The 21,247-nt window shown below is 32.2% G+C and overlaps 1 protein-coding gene across 5 annotated transcripts in view; it reads right to left on the reverse strand.

Annotated features, from left to right (window-relative positions):
- Window positions 1-12,028: 12,028 nt before the first annotated feature.
- The window catches only part of LOC111064467 (far upstream element-binding protein 3), a 45,954-nt gene continuing 36,735 nt past the window's right edge, over window positions 12,029-21,247 (reverse strand). The window contains exons 16-18 of one of the 5 annotated variants that reach the window (XR_005573202.1): window positions 15,743-21,145; window positions 13,449-13,550; window positions 12,029-12,363 (exon numbers count right to left, since the gene is read on the reverse strand). The gene's annotated coding sequence lies outside the window, so the exon portion shown is untranslated. Of the gene's footprint in view, window positions 21,146-21,247 lie in introns of all 5 variants that reach the window. The other 4 variants (XR_005573203.1, XM_039442627.1, XM_039442626.1 and 1 more) reach the window with 4 other exon arrangements.

The raw sequence follows: 21,247 nt of genomic DNA on the forward strand, positions 1-21,247 counted from the left end.
GCAAAACCAAAGTTGATCAAATACTGTCATTATAACGTTGGCCTCACTATAGATCTATTGCGTTCTATCAATTTATGGTCTGAAATGGCCTGCATGATTTTCTAGTACAGAAATAACTACATTTCACCAACTTGATAGCTGAATAAAGCACATTAATAACATATCATAATACCAAAACATATGGTATTGTAAATTATAGTTTTAAATCCATAACAAAGATAAGAGTAAAAGATCAATGAAAAAAGTAAATTTGAATGGAATAAAAGTAAATCAAACAAAACATATTGAAGATTTCTTAGCAACAACATGTTAATAATACTTCTAAATTTTAAAAAAAGTTTTAAAGAATGAGGAAAGAAAAATAAAGACATTGAAGATTTATTATGTAGGGGCAATGATCGGATCCTCAAATGATATCAGTACAAAAGTGCCGATTTATTACATAAGAAGGAGAAGGAGTATTAAGATTCTCACTGATAGAGTCAAGAAATAGAAGAATTCCGGGAAATAAACAAATTAATTCAATGCAAATATACTGACCGAAGCAGACTTTCTGTCATTTCCCAGCCCATACAGTACAGCCACCTCTCAATCCTTCGTTTGTATACAATAACACTGCATTCCTGCATATTCCTTATCTCAAAAGGTAAGTTCCTGTGTACCATTTGGGCTAGGTAGAAAGGTGTTCTCAATTCAAGCCCGTGGACCACTTGGGGCATCGCAAAGCCATAGTTTACTCTGTATCTTGTTGGATAAGTATTAATTATTTCTGGTAAAATGTTAAAATTATTGTTTCTGAGATAAATTAATAAAGATTTTATGTAGAGTTGTCTTATGTTCAGCACCGGAAATTCAGTGAATAACTGAATGGTTGGATAGCGATACTCTTTCTTCAGGATAGTTTTGATTATTTGCCATTGCGACACCGCAAGTGGCTCCAAAAGGGTAGCAGGCAGTCCCCCTAAATAAGAATGCCATATTGAATGATGGACTGAACATAAGCAAAGTAGACTGACTTGCAATGCTTTTTACTTAAAACTTGGCTTAGCTGAGAAAAGGGCTGATAGTAGCCTTCTAAGTCGCTTTTTGACAAGTTGTACATGGGGACCCCAGATGAGGGCACGATCAAATGTTATGCCCAGATACTTGTACTGGTCAACTCGTTCTAGAACTTCACAACTACAGCCAATGGAAGTTGAATCTTGACATGAGTGAAGTTTCAATACTCTAGGCCCTGGATCTTGCTGGTTTCGGGTGACAATAGGCATGTATTTGGTCTTTCTTGTATCCACTGTTGAGCAGTTGTGATCAAACCATTTTTTAATTCTAGCTACATCAGTAGTTGTATTATTATAAGCCTCTTCCCAATTTTTTCCAGTAGAAAGCACTGCTGTGTCGTCCGCAAATAAGAAAAGTTTACTATTAATGTTCAACTGAGGAAGATTGTTAAGGTAGATAAGGAAAAGAATTGGTCCAAGAGTACTCCCCTGCACAACACCATAATTTACTTTCTCCAACTCACTCCTGACATCGTTGATTTGAAGATATTGTTCTCTGTCGTGCAGATAGCTCTTGAACCACTTCAAAGCAGTTTGTTTAATACCCAACATGTCTAGTTTTATGACTAATTTTTCCCTGTCAACTGAGTCAAAGGCTTTTGCTAAGTCTAGATAAGTTATCATTAATTTATTTTTCTCCTTTGTGTTATCTGCAATATGTTTTGATAAATCAAAGAACACATCAGATGAATTTTTTGATTTTTGGAAACCATATTGAGAGGTAGTTAGAATATTGTATTGACTCAAATACTGCATTAGCTGTATCTTAGCACATTTTCCAGAATTTTTGAAGTTATGGGGAGTAGCGAAATAGGACAGTAATTGGAGTAGTCATTTTTTGCACCGGATTTATAAATTGGGATTACCTTCGATATTTTGAGAGTGTCTGGGAATTCACCTGTTAGTAAACTCAAATTTATTAAATGCTGAATAGGACGTATTAGTGAGTGGATGTTATCTTTAATAAGTCTAGCTGGTATGTGATCATGACCAGGGGCGCTATTTCCTCTCATGCTGCCAACCACCCGTCTGATCTCCTCTTGTGTAACAGATCGGAGCTAAAACAAAGACTCGACAGCATGATTGGAGTCAAGTACCTCTGGATCACCCAAAGAAGTTATAGAGTCAGCCGAGGCAAAGTACTTATTGAAATTGTTGCTAACTTCAGAAGCACTCTGTTGCTCAGGAGACTCTTCATCGTTGATGAATTCATTGAGAGGAAGGTAAGTTTTTGTGTAGATCTACCGGATGTTTCGTTAACAGTTGACCAGAATTTTTTAGGATTGTTTGAAACATCATCGATTTTGTTTTTATAATAAATGAATTTTGCTTGTTTGATCAGAGAATGAAGTGTATTTCTATATTGGAGGAATTCATTTTTTAAGTTTATGTTGAAAAATTGTCTATTTAATTTATTTTTTATTTTATCTCGATATCTGATAGATTGTATTAGTCCCATACTAATCCATGGCTTTAATTTGCTATTTTTTGCAGTGACCAATATTTTTTTAGTATCATCATCTATTTTATTGTTTTTTGAAGAGTTTCGGAGAAATGGCGAGTATCCACATTCACATCATTCTCTTCAGTGATTAGGTCCCAATTCTGCAATGAAATAGCATTATTGATCCCCTGCCAATTGACTTTTAAAAAATACTCTTGCTTTTTAGTAGGTAACGTTTTCCTATTTGATATTATTTTTAGACAAATGGCGTAGTGATCTGTCACAGCAGTTTGAACAATTGTTGTGGAAGCATCAAAGGAATGGGGTATTTTAATAAAATAGTGGTCGATACACGTTCCGCTGGCTGGTCTGGTAACCTTATCTATACAGGCTGTCAATCCTGATTCATTCAAAATGTCAATGTATTTTTCTTCTAGCGAGCCTGGAGTAATGTTCAGGGTGTCACAGTTTATGTCCCCGACTAGGATTTGCATTCCTCTAATGCTTTCTGTTTCTTTAAAATGGTTATCTAGCGCGTTCATGAATAGAGGTAAGTTAGAGTTAGGGCTTCGATACACAGCAAGAAGTTCCTTCCCAGTCAAAGCAAATGGACAGGCAAGTGGCCACACCACCCAGCCGGAGTTCCCTGCAAGTTGACGTGAGCTGAGCTCACTGTCTATGTATACAACCACCCCGTCACAATGGTTAATATTATTATAGGATCTGTGGAGCTTATACCCTGGTAATTATAAAAGGTGACTCTCATCAGAAAGCCATGCCTCAGTCAATATAATACATCTGATGCTTACAACATCTGAGTCATACAATATATGATGCTTAAGACTCTGTAAAATAATTATAAATTCGTCAATATTTTTTGTATAGCTTCTTATGTTTATATGGATAACAGAGAAATCCGCACGGTCACTGTTCCCTACAGATTGAGAAGAGGGAAAATTCAGAGAAAAATCACTATGATATCAGCACAAACTGAACTATAAATCAACTAAATAAATTATGTTCATGATTTTATAATAGTTGGTTCGAAATTTCCTGCTAAGTAGTTTTATAATAATATTTCCTGCACGAAACGATTTTTCACACAAACAATCAAAACCTCGAATAATAATAATAAACAAGGGAAACATGTTCTCCCTATAACAACTACGGTACAGTACAATAATTACTGAAACAAAAATCCTTAAATTACAAGAATTTTTTATGCCAGACTATGTGAACTTCTGAACATTCAGATTGTTTGATTTTACTTAAGAAGCCATACCGTGATAATTTTCTAATTTTATCAATAAGAATATATAAACTTAGCAGAAAATTTATAAGGTCCAATAGGATGAAATTTAAAACAAAGATAGGCCTATCGGTTCGCATACAAGGAAGTTATGATTTATCAAATTTATTTGATCTTGAACAAATTCGTAAATTCTCAGCAACATTCTCTATAATTTGATACTAATTTTTCATTAAAAATATTAAATCCTATAGCCTAATTAAATGTTATAATAATTATCATAACTTACCAAAACAAACTCAAAAGTTTACAAACGCTTCAAATCGTGTGCCCGTTTAACATAGACTGACCAGATAACATAGACTGACCTCCTTATGCATCGATATCTGCATCACAATCACTAAATAATAATATTAAAATAATTTAATGAATTATTAAATCATTTTATTATGATAATAATTATATTAGGTATTATTATATTTCAGTAGAAATATATATTTTATATTTTGTAATTATACAAATATACCTAAATAATATATATAAGTAAAGTATTTAGTGTGGTCCACGTTATAATGGCAGTATATGTAGAAAAGTTAGATATTTATCTTTTAAATTTTACCAAGTTAACAGAATTCTTAATAAGAACCACCTGAAAATGATGTATCATGCTCTAGTCAAGTCAATTCTGCAGTATGGCATAGTTGTTTGGGGAGGCTGTTTCAACTGTCATATTGCTGAATTATTTGTAGCACAAAAACTACCGTAATTGAGTACTTAATAAAATATAGATCCGATTTTCCTCTCACAATAAACTCTACACTTAATTATTATAATCTAAGGGCCACTGCTAACAAATATGTAACCTATAACACTAATATTGAATGTATAAGGAGGCAGTTAATTTGCATAGGTACTAAAATAATAAACCTCATTCCAAATCACTTTCTCATGGACAATAAGACCAGCGAAAAAATTAAACTGGATATAAAAAAACTGGACATACAGTAATTTCTTCTTCCATTTAGATATATCACTCGAGATTTCTGCTCCAGCATTGTTTTTTCATTTTTCAGTGGACTCGCTTACCTTTATTTTGAGTACCTATTCCTCTGTTTTCTTCCTTCCCCCCATTTCTCCCTTACCTTTTTCCCTCATTACTTCTCATCTCTTCTTTGCCTGCCTAGAAGGCAACATGGGAAACCATAGTTGGCTAGGTATCTTCCTCTCTTTTTTTCTCTTCTCCAACACACCCAACCACAAAGCCCATGGTTTTTTATATTTGTAACATTTTATTGTGTTTTATTTGTTTCATTATTCTTTGTAATTTTGTTTTGTCTTGTGTGTTTTTGATAAATTGAATTGAAATTTGATTAACATTGGTGTTGCTAATATCCTTGTACCTATATCATTCGACAAAGCCGGTTGTGCGTACTATCCTTTTCTGGCTCCACAACGATGCAAATTATGTTTTTGACAATGTAGAAATATAATAAATTAAGGCAGCGAGTCGGCAATGCTATTCTCCTCTATATATCTTTATCCACTGCCATTATAACGTGGACCTCACTATTGTAAAATTATTGTATAAAATAATTATACAACCAAAGCTCTAAACATCTTCTCCCGTAAGAACTAGCCTACCTACTACTGAAACAAAAACCCTTGACCTACCTAACAAATAAGGGTTTTTTATGATTTTTTTTATTATATTATTGTGGATGATGCCCACATAAGCACAGTGACATGAGCGTTTAGGCTTTTGTGTGGGTAATGGAAAGTACGAGGCAAGGACGTAGCCAAGAGGCGGCGGTCAAGAGGGTCTTGACCCCTCCCCCGAAATATTCTATCTTTTCACCAAATTTCAGATCTTTAGAATCCTTGGAAATTTATATTTTTGTTTTTCAAGTTTAAGGAATCTAAACCCCCTCTTTTCCACAATATAATATTAAAATTCTATATATTATATTCTAATATAATATTCTCCCCATGAATTATACGATTTGATTCCAGAATAAGCTCTGTATAATTATTATTGTTTGGGGCTTGGTTAGTCACGGTAATTTTTCTCAGTCAGGAAATGTTATGCCGTTGAATGGACGTTGTATAAGTTATAGTTTATATCAGTAAATATTAATTCAGTTTGGTGAATACTAATCTTTCAGGCTCGATGTATAGTTGCTTATCATAACCGTTATTAGATTATTCAATATTCCACTTCTGTACTCCTCCTTCAAACATGAATCCTGGCTACGTCCTTGGTGCGAGAGTGATTTGATGAGATGATTATAAACGTTCATGCCTACTGGCGGATTCGAACCCACGACCAGGGTAGCGCTAGCAGACTGAAGGGAGCAATGCTAGTCGTCTCGGCTATCCTGGCCAAAATGATTGCAACATTTTTTCAACAAACCAATATTTCACAACTCCTAAAATAAAAATTAATAAATTTGAGATTGCAATAGGTAATTGTTTTCTGATATCAATAAAATTGATTCTAATATTGTTCTTGCTTTTAAACCTTATTTTTTGCTGTTCTTCGATGCCCTCGTGATCCCTAATCTTGTACCCTTGAGCCTATGGGTAATGGGTGAGAGAGAGGAAAGTACCAACCGGTTTCTGTATGGGTTCCGAACCACCGGATCCTTTGATGACCTGATGGCTACTCATTCAGTAGGTTTCCTGATTCGTCGCTGAATTAGATATCTTTTGTGAAACATCTACCTAATCAAGTTGGTTCCGGGTTCGATTCCTTACCGAATTGGATTTTTTTTATTGGACAGATGATGTCCCGTACCTCTCTTGGGTTATTTCACTGGCTCTCAGAAATTACCATAGAAGCTCAAGTTCCCATTATAGGATCGGAAATGCTTAGATACCAAGATGAATAAGTAGCTACCTACTGAAGACATGATTTTTGTCTTTTTGGTCTCGATCTAGGCTCAGTGGGTAACTGCTCGTCAGAGCTGTTTTTTCATTATAAAAGCTACGCTATACATTAGAACAAGAACCTTTTCTCCAAAATAAAAAGTGCATATTAAGCCTAAAAAACAGAATTTAATATATGCCAAAATAAAGTGCGCAACAAATGTGCCTGTGTTGCCTAAGGTTTTGCCCCAAACAGTAGTCCAAAATAAATAAAATATATATGACCCCTAAGAGACAGCCTAGTCTACAGTTGACAATGAATCCCATGTAATTCAAAAGCATGCTCCAGTCAGTAAGTAAATATTTCATATTTTTCAAATTAATGGTAGTTTGCAAGTCGTCATTCTAGTCAGAACTTGATACAATTATATTATCATCACATCATCAGTATATTGCAGAACTTGGTTTTTGAATTTTAAACTGGCAAAATCGTTCACACAAGAACCCCATGTTTTAAAATATAACAATGTTTTATTCTTTATTGCATAGGATCGACGACAAAAAATATTTCCCTGGATAAATGCACATGCTAGTGCTACACCTTTACCTACATGCAGTAGTCTTCTGTCTTCCAAATAATTCTTGTAGTTTGCTACCAATACCAATATTAAACCCAATTTGCGGATCATGGTAGCATAATTCTTCACAAGGTGAAATGCTTTGATCTTGCTATGGAGATTACCTTACTTATAGATACTAGGTGCGGAACCGTATTCACTTCAGAGAATGTTGAAATCATAGCCTATATAATATTATATAATAAGGTTCCTCCCGATGCCATGCGTCAATGATTACCGTGTTGATAAATTGTCCTCCTGCTGTTTCAAATTGAATAGTGGGATCGAATACCCAATTTCCTAATGATAATAGCGTTGCCATGACAACGAAGAGTGCTCTATATCCTCTAAAAGACAGTCATCTTGCAATTGATATCAATAGCAATAACTGATAATAAGATACACGCTTCCCTTATCATCAGAGCAGTAACTTGATGATTCGAGACAACAAATGTATTTTATCTATTTCTTTCAACTGTAAGATTCAAACTAAGAAAATGTTAATTCTAGTATTATAGTTATTGGATGCAATCAGAGTAAACGTATGTACTCTTTTAGTAATTTAATAAAGATTATTAATTTTTGAATGGTTGATAAGCAGTGTTGAGTACCGGTATTGAATAATTATGAATAAAAAGGGCTATTTTTAGTAGGCCTAATAGAAATAGTATCTTTTTTAGACAACAGCCTTTTACTTATTTTTAAAAACACCTTTTTTTAAATTAACCATTAAAAATAAGTTGAAAGCACTATATGCATTACGGGACTTATTAATGGGATTAGTCAATATTGACTAGTTCAAAATTAGTACTGATGTTTATTTATTTTGAACTTGCACCTGAAGATTAGATACGTGCCGAAATGCATAGGTACTGCTCTCTAATGGTTTTATAATTTTAATAAGTTTATTATTTTTTTAAAGAGGTAAAATGCATTTTCTAGAAAAGGGTACTATTTCCATGTTATTTCTGTATAAATAGTCCAGGCAATGAATACTCAAATAAAAAGTATAGAAGGAAGAGTTTGTAAGACAATTATTGACCCCGTAGTACTGTTATTTAGGGTAGTAAGGAGGTAAACATAAAAAATCCCCACCCTTACCCACTGTGCTAAGGGGTTGGGTTGGGATTAGTTAAAAGATACCACTTCTTTGTTTCTCGCATATAACTCGAAAACTATGCATCTTATAGGCATATCCCCACACAGCACAGGATGTCCCAAGGATATCCCAGGATAGTACTATCCTGTACAAAATTGAAGCTTAGGGCTATATAATTTCCTACAATATTGATCTAACAACGTTACCAGTTTTCTATCTTTTATAGTTTTCAAGATATCCATTCTTGAAGGTGTGACATTAAAAAAACATGTTTGCCATCAATTCTCTGCTATTTTTGCTCTGAAAACTTTAAAAAATCCAAGCTGATTATGAGCTTATAGAGCATAACATTTTCTTCAATTTGATGTATTTCACAATTTTACGCAATTCCCCACGACTGTTGCAGCAGCTTTAGTGTTCTGTGAAATCTTCAGTTTTGCAGAAGCTCAGCTAGGATCCTCTAAACATTCTTTGTATAGAGGGCTTTGAAAGTCCTCCAGGGATACGCCCAAAATCGGCATTTCTCTGCGTTGTCCAAGTCAAGTGGTTTTTGAATCGAGCCTGAAAGTCTGTATTGACTATTTGACAGGAGGAAGCAAGCCTGCTGGTTTAATTTCTGAATGATTCAACCGGGGGTCCAGGGGCTAGACGGATAAGGTGAGCGAAGATTAGTTTCATAATATAAAATCAGTGTTTGCCAAAAAACTTTTAACTGCGTAAAACCAGTATGTTCCCGCACCACTCACCACTGAAAAAATAATTTTCTTCATGACCAACTTCTCAAGCACCCTAAATAGTGAAAGAATATCATTTTTCGTTGACTATTCAGTTTTTAAATCCTCAACTACATTAATTTATCACTTTACACAACTTTTTCCATAAAAATCCAGCAAAATGTATTTTCGCCTTTTCATTTTCAGTAAGATTTGTATATTCAGTCTTATAACATAGAATAACCAATTTATATGGTTAATCCATGCTCATAACTACCTGACTCAACTATATTGTTGTGGCTTAGTGAGCTCACGCGTGTCGGTTAAAAAAAAATGTTTTTTCACAGAAATGAATGCAATTATCTTATCCAATTTGATCCAAGTCTAATTCATGAATTTCTTGATCCATCACGAACTGCTATCAGTTTTCATCAACATTTTAAACTAAAATGACGACTTGTAGACTTAAGTAACTTAATTGAGAAAAATATAAACCTTCTAACCTACCAGAAACAGCAGAAGACACCGGAAGTGACAACCCAGGCCACAGGATGTTGACAATAAATGTCATGAGATTCGAAAGCATGCTATAGTCAGTGATTGGAAATGTTCATTTTTCACAAATAATTTAGTCTGTAAGTCGTCATTTTAGTAGAAAAATTTGATGTAGGTTTGAATTCACGTCGATAGTAGACCTACTTGAGGTGTCTGCGCTGAGGCTGCTCCAATAGGCTACATCATCAAAATTCATCTTGGATAACACACCTTCACCGAAATTATTTCTAAATAGCCGTCTCTACAATGAAGTTGAATACAGTACCATGTATGATATTGAATGCTTATACAATCTCCTATAGAAAAGTTTTCGAGTCAAAACCAGTCGCGGATCCAGGGTAGTCGCTTTTTCAAATTAGTGTTTGAAAAAACCACAGTTACTACTCTTGATGCAGAAATAAGTATTATGACCTTGCCATTTGAATGAACAATTACAAAAATCTTATATTAAAAAATGAAGCTCTCAAATGATGTTTTCGATTAAAACCTCCGGATGGGGGGAGTCCCCCGAACGACCGGGGTAATCACCACACAGTAACCACTGCCACAGGTCAGAGTCCTGGATCCGCGCCTGGTCAAAACATAGTGGAATAGCGAACGTATCAGAGAAGGTAGCTAAGTGTTGAAAATAATGCTTTTATCTGAATGTCTCCACTTCCTTCTACCTTCGTTGCTCCACTATGTTCTGGCACATTTAAATGAATGCATTACTTTTCAACACTCACAGCTACCTTCTACGCTCTGCGCTCCACTAGGTTTTGACCCTTAAACGATAATGTACTATCAGCGGTTGCACCACGTGTTAATATTACTATATAATACTGTATAGTATTATATAATACTATAATATCACGTGTTCTGTATAATAAATCCTCAAATAATTGATTTTGTAATTTGTATTTACCCACACTCATAGATAAAGTTAACATAATTATTGTGTTTTCTATGTAAGAACTATTATAGTTTCGAGTGCAGTTCCTCTCTGTACAGCGAAATATTTATAATTAGTTATCCAGAGTAACCCTATATTTGTAGATAGCTCTCAATGATTTAATGTATTCAATTATCCCCTTTGTCACCAATTCTTGATCTCTAGAATTATTAGTTTACTCACTTCTATTCTGTAGATAACTTATTATGAATATATTCTATGCGGTATATTATTCTAATCTATATTTTTTATAATGTAGTTTTGATTGAATTTTCTTCGATCTTGATATTCCTCAATCAGAAACAGTTTTATACAGCCAAAAGCCTGTTGTTTTATACCTGAATGGTTGCTTGTAAATTGATGAAATACTTGAACCATACTGTTGTACCATAATATGATTTACGCCGTTGGAATCACAGTTTCAATATTCCATAGTAATATAATTTCAAGTAGGTATATTCTCCATGGTATATTCCAGTCTCATCGTACATTGTAAGCTGGTAGTATTAATTGTGATGTGATTGTTAAATTTAAAACATAGAAGTATACATTTTATACTTGGATTTTAAATTTAGGTATATAGCATTTTGGATAAGCTGTCAGATTGTCTAGAAATTAACAAATCAGCTTTTCCGTGGTATATATTATTTCCTAATATCGGGTGGTAGGATTTTGAAAAGACATGTTTCACCTGACGAATTTCAAATCAAGTTCGTAGCGTAACTTGCATTCACTTCATTATTCAAGAACCATTTTATTAAATTTCAAGTTAATCGTTGGCTTTCATCACAATAATACACAATCCTCTAATAAATATAGTAAAAGATTAACTTCAACATCGATTCTCGAAAAAAACTACTTTTCTCAGTTGGCATAACGAGGTTAAAACTATACTCAAGGGTGGAGTTCTAATTAGTATTTTACTATGAAATGGATAAATTTTGTATCTATGCTCGATAATCGAAAAATATTTGTGCAATCAAGTACATCGTACTGCACTAAATGAGTGTCATTACAGAAAAAAACTAGGTAAGGTATATATAATGTGAGAGTTGGGGGTATTGGCTGTGTATCACTAGCTATGTCTGTGGACTTACTGGACTTCCTACAAATTAGTATGATAACTTTATCAATAGGATAAGATTATAAATAGGAGCTGAAAATTTTATTTAAATTTAGACCAATTTCATGAAAAACTAATTTTGTATTATTAATGAGATAGAAGACTGTGAATAAATTTTGTGAATGTTGTGGTCGGAAGGATAGAAAACTGATTTTATTTTTCTCCTTAGACTTACACGAGTTATGTCGGAATAATTATTGTTGAATGGGATGAGTGAGATGAAATTTAAAGTGATCAAATAATGATTCAATATTTGATATGTATACACAATAAACAGAACAAACAAACTACTATATTTGAATATCATAGTAAAAATGCAGTGAAACATAATTGCGCACACACACTCCATTCACACATATATTTATACACACTGGTTGCAATTTTTAAGAGGTTTTATTAAAAACTTGGTACACAATCAACAGAATAGGAGATTAAATGGCAATAGAAAATACGCGATATATAACCCCAACAAGAACTTATACAAAAACATAGTAGTGAACACAATATGGAGGAAATAATGTTACAGTGTATAATTATCGAACAATATGAAACTGTAACTTCGAACTTATAGTTACTTATTTAAAGATACTGTATCACCTGTCACAAACTACAGGGCAACACCGTAGCATACTAGCTGTTGTGATCTGCCTGATGCATGGACATAGATGATCTCTCAGCAACCAAACAGAAAATCCTAACAGAATACGATCTGAAAAATTTCTTATTTTTTAGAATAATGCAACTTCCCAAACATGAATTTGCCATCACATTTCACGAGCAAGCACAAAAATATTAAAGAAATGAGTTCAGGCCACATGTTTATGGAAATGTTAAGTAAGGTAACTAGGGGAAAACTGATTGCACAAAAATTTGAAATGGTTCTGTTGGAAAACTATAATCATATAAGTAGTATTCAAATAAAAAACATTTATCTTAACGAGGTTAAGTTAGATGGAATGCACGAGGGGTGTGAGGAACTTTTGAACAAGATGATCAATGCAATCCCTACAATAGTGTTGTATTCAGTTGATACACTACAATTCAACATTTAAGAAGTTCGATAATTATAAAAATATCTTATACGATTTACCTATTTAATAAGAGTTGATAGAAAAACAAGAATAAGTTTACCGAAGCAAAAGTTCTGTCCTAAGATAGCTTTGAACGATTGGATGCACTATAAAAGTAATATTTAGCATTGAAAATATATAGCTTCAGATACATTTAAAAAGGTTATCGGTACCCAACATATTCAACTGGAATGCTTAAAAATTATAAATAATTGTTGACTATTTCAATGAGAGTTGATGAAAAATCTAATCCATGATCAAAATGATAATAATTCCAATTTTAGAATTAAGTTTTGTTCCTAAAGATTCATATGCAGGCTACAGATTACGAAACATGTTATGCTTGCCAGCTTAGTAAGAGAATAATATGGGATTTTTTATAAGGTTACTTTTGCGAGCCATAGCAAACCCTATCTTAAGGATTGAGTATTCAAACCGCATAATTTATCTACTTATGCATCATGAATAAAACAATCCATTTTCAGAAACTCGTTTTTCCTAAAGTATAGGTTAAAAATATCCCACCAGAGAATGCCATATCAAATAAAAATGACAAGCCTTTTATTTCCATCCCTAGCTAGATTTCTTTCAATTACATTCAAATAATGAACAAATAATTATTGAACTGGATATTTGAACACTTGAGTTTTGTTGAATCATTGATTTGGAAAGACAGGAAAATGCAAATAAATTTAGGTGTAGATTTTGTTTTAGATTTTCTCACCCATCAATAAGGAGCTCCTTGCACACACACAACCAACAATCACTCTTAGGAAGATCAGGTTAGAGAACAGCATGCATCCAAGTTAAATCCCCATACTACAGGCTACAAAACGTACAGAATCATTACATACATCACAGCAAAATTATAATAAAAAACTGTGGTAACATTTCAATAGTTGTAACTGAAAATCAAGATTAAAACAACGGAAAAGGTTTTACTGATGAAAGAGCAAATAACTATGATTCATTGAACAGTCAAAGAGCAATAAAATCGGCAATATAATAAAGAGTAATTGATAATATGGTATGTCTAGAATATCTATGAACAAAATCAGCATCAAGTAAATGTTGAAAATTGTGCTCTAAAGATTCTTCAATATTAAAAATCAGTAGTAAATGAGCAGTACAGAGCACACAATTAGTGAACACAATAAAAAATGTGGCAAACCAGTGTAACTGTCATAATAGAAGCATCTGATAAATTATTAAGCATAAATTATTAACTGATCAATTTCAATAGTTGAATTTATTACCATACAATCAAGGTGAAATACGGTAGCTAAATGGTTTAATTTAGCTGTATGATTTCCACCAAGCTTTGATGGTGAACAATAATATAACAATCTACATCATTTCTAGCTCTTAAATTATTAATTAAATTATCAATATCATATGGAAAGTAAATTCAAGAACATGTAGTGTAACATAGCATACGAGAAATAAATGCCGGCGATTTATAAATCTATTTCAAATGGATGCAATGGAAAAACCCTCAATCTGGCTGTTGCAAAAATTATGAGATAAAGTCAAAGAATTTCATTGACACATTTCGTTATAATCACATCAAAATTGATATGAAAATTATAATGTTGAGGCCAAGATAATATTATATACTGTAATTTTTCGCACTGTATAGGTGTAAGCTTATACAGTATGATTTTGTAAAACACGAATCGAACTATCATATTTCAATGTTAACTCCGATACAGTACAGAAGTAAGCTATTTCTCATTATAATCGGTAAAGTTTATTTTAATTGCTCTTAATAGAATGTTAGTTGTAACAGAAGCCTCAAGTTTATCAATATATATGTAAATTTTAAATATGAATTACAGAATAAGGGAATAATGTATCTCGTTCAGCCAGAGAGAGTTTTATTAGAATTTTAGAGTGCATTTGTGAAAATAATATTATATAAATAGAATTAGAGCAAAAAGACGGGAAATTTCATATTTCCATCAAGATTTTTCACATTTATATAATGAAATTGTATTCTCAGAACACACATTTTAGGCACACCATGAAGTCACTATAAACTCAATATAAATCTAGAAATGCTTCTTTTTTGGAGTGAACCAAAACATTAAACCCAAATCTAACATAAACCGTATGGTTCATTTCATATGAATATGACCCTCGGGATAACTAATTCAGTACCTAATGTATTGTTATTCAGTTGTGTTGAAGCTTGTCCATTCATTTGTGATAGAATGAATAATAATTGAATGTAAACATAAAATACACAGTTCAAAACAAAGCAATTTGAATTGTTCAATCCCTCTGGATGAGAGGAAAATATTATTCAATTTGAACAAAACTAGGTAAGCTCATTTTTAATAACAGTAGTAAGTCTGTCATGATTTAAGTCAGTCAGAATGGATCGCCCACAATAGCTTAACTGAATACAACGAATAGTGCAACTGAATTCTAACGAGACGTATACCCGAATTTAGACAACTGGAAATATGATTTCCCATTTTTTAACTCTCAATAAATATATAAAGTATCAAACATAGCATCAAAGTGATCCAGTAAGACCTCCATTAACCCGAATAAGAAATGATAAAACGGAAAATAAAAAAGCAAGTTTTGAAAATATAAAGAATCGAACAGCAATGCTAAATGAATGTTATACAATCAAGCTAATCATTCAAAATAAAATGCATACGTAAAAGATACAAGAATGTGAAGTCAAGTTTTTTTTTGGAAACACTTATGTGGAAAAATATTCACCTATTCCGGCTAATGGAAGTTCTACTGTTATGAACTAATATGAGGTCAACATCCATTCCATAGGGTAACACCAAAACACTGTTCAAAAATAAACCTAGCAAACTTAAAAACTTAAGAGCATTCAAACAAAGAATCCACAAGGATTGAGGTTTTAATGGAAAATAATTTCCAATAAACACCAAATTGGTACATCTTATTCGTTGAGAAAAATTGGCAACACTTATAAAAATCACTCAGAAATGAAAGTTGTAAAGATTTGTAAATATGAAAAATGAAACATACACGAACCAGCAGGTTCGGAGTGGGGTCCTGAGAAGAAGGACACTCGAGTACTTGGACGTGTTCAACCCTAGTACATAAAGCAGAATAAATAGGAAAAGGAGAAATTTATGGACGAAGAAATGACAACAGCAAAAAAATATACACTCACACATAATAGAACGAGAAGCTTCAAACACATTAATGTATGTCTTTACATTAAACATTGGCAATTTTTATGAAGAGTATTTTAACAAATAATAAAAACAGCACGAGCAATCAATGAGGAATAACCATCAAAACAATAATCATAATGCATTAAACGTTGAAACGAGCAGCCAATAACAATGATTAGGAGAAATTGAACAAATATAGTCCCGACACCAAATTGACATGAAGCAACCAACACATCCATATCACACAAATACAGAATAAGCTATAATACACATCGACAATACGAAGATTTACACATAGGGACGAGTTTTTACACGGATTGATTTCAGAAAATTCAGGAGAACATTGAAAGCAATAGAAAATAATAATATTCACGGAGTAATGCAGAGCATACAAAAAGTACACATTTACAATACTTATGAAGAAGAATATTGGTTTTTTAGAATAAAAGTTATGAATATTATAGAAGTTTGAAAATTAAAACCAGGGGGGAAAACAGTATCAATCGGAGAAGCCAAAAACCTAGTTTTTAAATTGAATTTTCACGTTTATTCAAGTAAAAGAGAAATTTGAGAACAATTTTAGAACATAAAACTCAATTTATACAATCAAACCTATTATGAAAAGCGAGATTTATCTTCTAAAAACGGCAGTGACATAACATTAAAGATATTGGGGTTACATTCACTCAGTAAATGTGATTATGTCAAGATCGTTTTAATTCGTCACATTAATGTGAAAAAGCTATTTGATGTAGTAGTACTGGCCCAACGTAACCATTGTTGAAAACATAAAAAATTAAGCAATTCCTATCTACATCTCTATAATTGAAATATACTGGACACTGCATGATGAGTAACCTGACTAGGGATACCTTATGTTAAGCAAACATAACAATGAATTTAAATTGCCTTCAATGATGAAATTGGATTGAATGATAACATGCACTAATCTCAAAGGTACCTAGCAGTTGGTGACAGGACTGTTAACAAGTGAAGTGACGTATCAGTCATTTTATCAAGTAACAATCTAAGGCAAAGAGGAATCCTTGGCGAAAATTTTGGATAGAATCCTACTGAAAATGAATGTGAATAATTCTCGCTGAAATAACTAATTACTCACAGAATCCAGTTAACATTGAAAATTGCTAGAAATTTTACTTTTCAATAAAAAATTTACTAAAAACATTTCTTATAAATGTTCCATTTCTTTCAGAATATGCTAATGTTTCGCTTCAATTTTCCTTCACTTTCTCAACGATTGATGAAGTGCTTTCCAAGGCAGCAAACTTGAGTTTACAGCATACATTTCTTTGAATTGATGAAAACCCAAAACCATTTGAATAAAAAGATAAAATAAAGTTATCGTAACTTTCCAAATAGATACAAAATTATGTCTAAAAATAAAGTTTGTAGCCTTCAGCAACAATAGTGAAGAAAGTAATAGAATAATGGAAGCTAGTTGTTATGAAGTCACTCTGAATTAAAAACATACTAATATGATTTGCATGAAAGCTTAATGATTCCATGATGAATTAAGTACCTAATGAACTGTGCTACCTAACGTTGAGGTTCATATTTTCAAACTGAAAAGTTAAAAATCACTCCTTCAATGCTATTGGGACTAATCTTAATAATCTAGCCAACCATACGGACATACGTAATTAAATCAAGCTTTTAAAAATATAGGTACCCATTCACTTTCATGAATTTGTTCCAACAATTAGTAAAGAGTGGTAAATGAATACCCCTGTAGAAATATATGATATAGCAATTACGACATTATTTTTTGTTAAACATTCAGTTCCATAAGTTTTCACTCACCAATTAAAAAAATTGCATAGAACGTACTTACATTTGGATATTTGTAAAACTTTTCGTTCTTTTCTTCTCGATGAAAATCTGAAATCAACTTGACCATCACATCAGTGATCATCATTGAATTTCATAATATTTATTATCATTATTATGTATGCCAACGCTCTGAATCATCATAGTATTTCAACACAAGCAGGAGGTTTATAAGATAATTCCCACTATACATTCACCTATGATGCTCAATTATTAATAATATTTTCCTAACACAAATAATAGATTTTCATCAATATTGTTTTGCATGGAATGTAAAAATTATTGAACTGGTTTTGTTGCCTATTTACATATCTTAATCCTTGGAACATTACTTGTAATATTCATTTTCAATACAATCCATTAGATTAGTCAAATATATTCTTTATCGACAAGAATATTGAACTTGGTATGTGCATTTCATAATTTATACAATATATAAAATTATATTCTTATATCAAACTGCGTAACATTTTAGTTGGTAATTTCTTACAATGAACAGCAAGAAAAAATATACAGTATGCCGAGTTATTACAAATTCCTAAATTAGAAACAACTAACCAGATAAGAATGTGTCTTCAGAGATATTCAAATTCAGAAATTACTCTTGAATTAATCTAGAGTAGAATTCAATGTGAATTGTCTTGAAATGAAGAATTGAAAGTCAGTAAGAAACTTTAAAATATGTTCTGATTGAAAGGATGCAATTTATTAATGGATTTAAGCTGGAAATCAAGTAAAGAAACTTGGTTGCTAGTCACTAAAGTAACACGAGATTTTGATTACTCAAATGTCTAGCCTATCATGTGACAGTCAAAACAAAATTACTCACACAATGAACAGCAACCAATTTGTTAAGACGAAACTCAATCTAGGTGATTCTAGAATATCTAAAAATTTAGAAAATTCTAGATATCATAAAAATACTCACTTACTGGCAGGATACTTGGTCAACTGGAGATTAGAACCTGCCCAATGACTGAATTACAAGTTAATTTACAAAAGGGTAGATGAATCGGAGAATAATATTTAGACAAGAAATGGAAAACAAGTACAAAGGGTAATCAATATTATTATTTATAAACACAATATTTTCAGAAAAAATAAGCGTAACGAATAATTAACCAATACAAAAAACCCCACAATCAATGTGGTCAGCATTATTGATAAAAAAAAACATTTATATTAGTCAATTGTTACGCTAACAACTCAGTTGTAATCGAATAAATCAGTTAAAATTAGTTTTATATTAATCATACAAATTATTACAGTAGAATGTCTCATTTTCACAAAAAGTTGCAATAGACAAAGAATAAGAGATTAATGGACTTGGATGCAAAGAATTAAATTTTCAAAGTACATAATTGTCCTTGTCATCGAGCAAACTTTAAGAGGCATGAAGAAGTTTAACCATCCATAATAATACGGAATTTAGTGCACGTTAACAACTATTAATATCAATCATTATTTACAGCGCGGATGCATAATACGACACGCTCAAGAAAGTTGAATTTCTATAAATTATTAATTAGGTTCTGAAAAAAGTGAATATCATGTAGGTTAAAACATTAGTCCCTAACTTAATAAAATTAACTATAACAATCGGCGGGGTTCTAAGAGGAAGTGAGCGTGTCTTCGGGTGTATGAGTAATATAAATGTGTGCGTGCATGTAAAGTATTATATATGGTCATCCTTAATAGTTAATAAAAAGACTAAGTTTGTACTGATACCGAAATATCAATTGCTAAATCTAACTTGTTTAGAAGACTACATTAAGACCATGCCTTTTAGCAGAGTAACAATTCCTAATGTTCCTAAAAGAACATTTCATGAGATCAATCATCCACCCACAAATTAATATTAAAATGAAATCTATCCAAGGCGAAGATTCTAATGAAATGTTAAAACTCCAATATAGATAGCAGTTATAATCTAATTACGATAAGGCAGAAAATATTGCTGAGTAAATTTTCTGGACAACAATTGGTTCAAGAAACTTACAATATAGCTAAGTTAACACGAATGAATTGTAACATTTGCAGTCTCAAAGTATAATATTTCACATGTGAATGTATTGTGGATCGATATTTTTCAATGGGGAAAACTATATTTACATATTTCCAAGAAACAAGATTATCAAATAGAATTGGATATTGAAATTAACGAAAGCAAAAACAATTGCATCATTAATGTGATTACTGAACCCAGTCTCACAAACCAAAACTTAGATCTGGTTAAGACATGCTGAATAGGTTATCTTAGTTCAACTCTATTTTAAATTGCAATTCACCATGGCGATTTTCAAAGACTAGTTTTGGAAATTTGACATAGAAAATTCTGGAGATAATTTTACAATAATATACTTTGTAATTTTGCACCAATTTATCCTCTATACCCATTTTTAATTATATTTCTTCCATTTAAGTTCCACTACATATTAGTCTTATCAGCTATAGATACTATATTGCTTTGAAAAGTAACGACATATTATTAAGGCAAGCTATGCAGCCAGTGAAGATGATAATGAGGTCAGTATGAAGATGATTAATGAAGTTTTTTATCACTCAAGTCCTTAGAAATACAAAACAACACCTAGTGCCTGCACTAGATGGTTTTCGGCTTAATTTAAAGACGGCCATAAGAGTTATATAAAAAATATAGAATATAGATAGACTACCCATCTCTGTTTTAGATTTTAAAAGAGTTGAGTTTTTTTTTGTTTCCTTCTTTTGAATCAGTTCAAATACAATCTATTCTATTAAATTCTTCAAATTTTGTAAAACAGTTTTCTTCAACTACCCAAGAAAGATACTTAAAAATTCTATTTTCTTAATACAAGACATTGGATTGGATCATTATACTAATGATTACCTTTTCCAATAGTTTCGATTTTTTTTACTAAATCTAATAAAAAACTATAGTTAAGGAGACTCAATAGTGGCCCTATATCAGAAGATGCTATATACATATATACATATATGTATATATATATATACTATAAGGGAGAAGGGATGCAAAGATAATATTGAGAGTAATAATGAATAGCCAACGAGGTAACCGAGATAACCGACTTGTAAGATTTATAAAAAATATATAATTGGCATAGAATCATTACATGCACGCACACATGACAAAGGGCCATGGAAGAACTGATGTAACATATCGTTGGGGTCACAATGCAATACTACATCTTACCATAACGCCTCACAACTTTTTGACGTTTAGTAGATAATTCAATACAACAATAGGATTCATAAAAAAGTGGAATTTATGAAGCGCTGAGAAAACGGCAGGAAACGCCAACTTCGTCATTCTGCCATTCACTGTAGTCTCTTCTCTTAGCTAAATTTGAACATCTTCTACACAGAAATCTTCACAATAGATTGCATCTTCTGATGAACAGACCTAGAACCATATACAAAACACAAACATACCAAATCGCATCATAAAACAGTTCATCGGGTCAACATTGACAGCGATTGACAAAAACAAAGTGTATAGTAGAAA

The sequence above is a fragment of the Nilaparvata lugens genome, chromosome X (assembly GCF_014356525.2).
Source record: "Nilaparvata lugens isolate BPH chromosome X, ASM1435652v1, whole genome shotgun sequence".
NCBI lineage: Eukaryota > Metazoa > Arthropoda > Insecta > Hemiptera > Delphacidae > Nilaparvata > Nilaparvata lugens.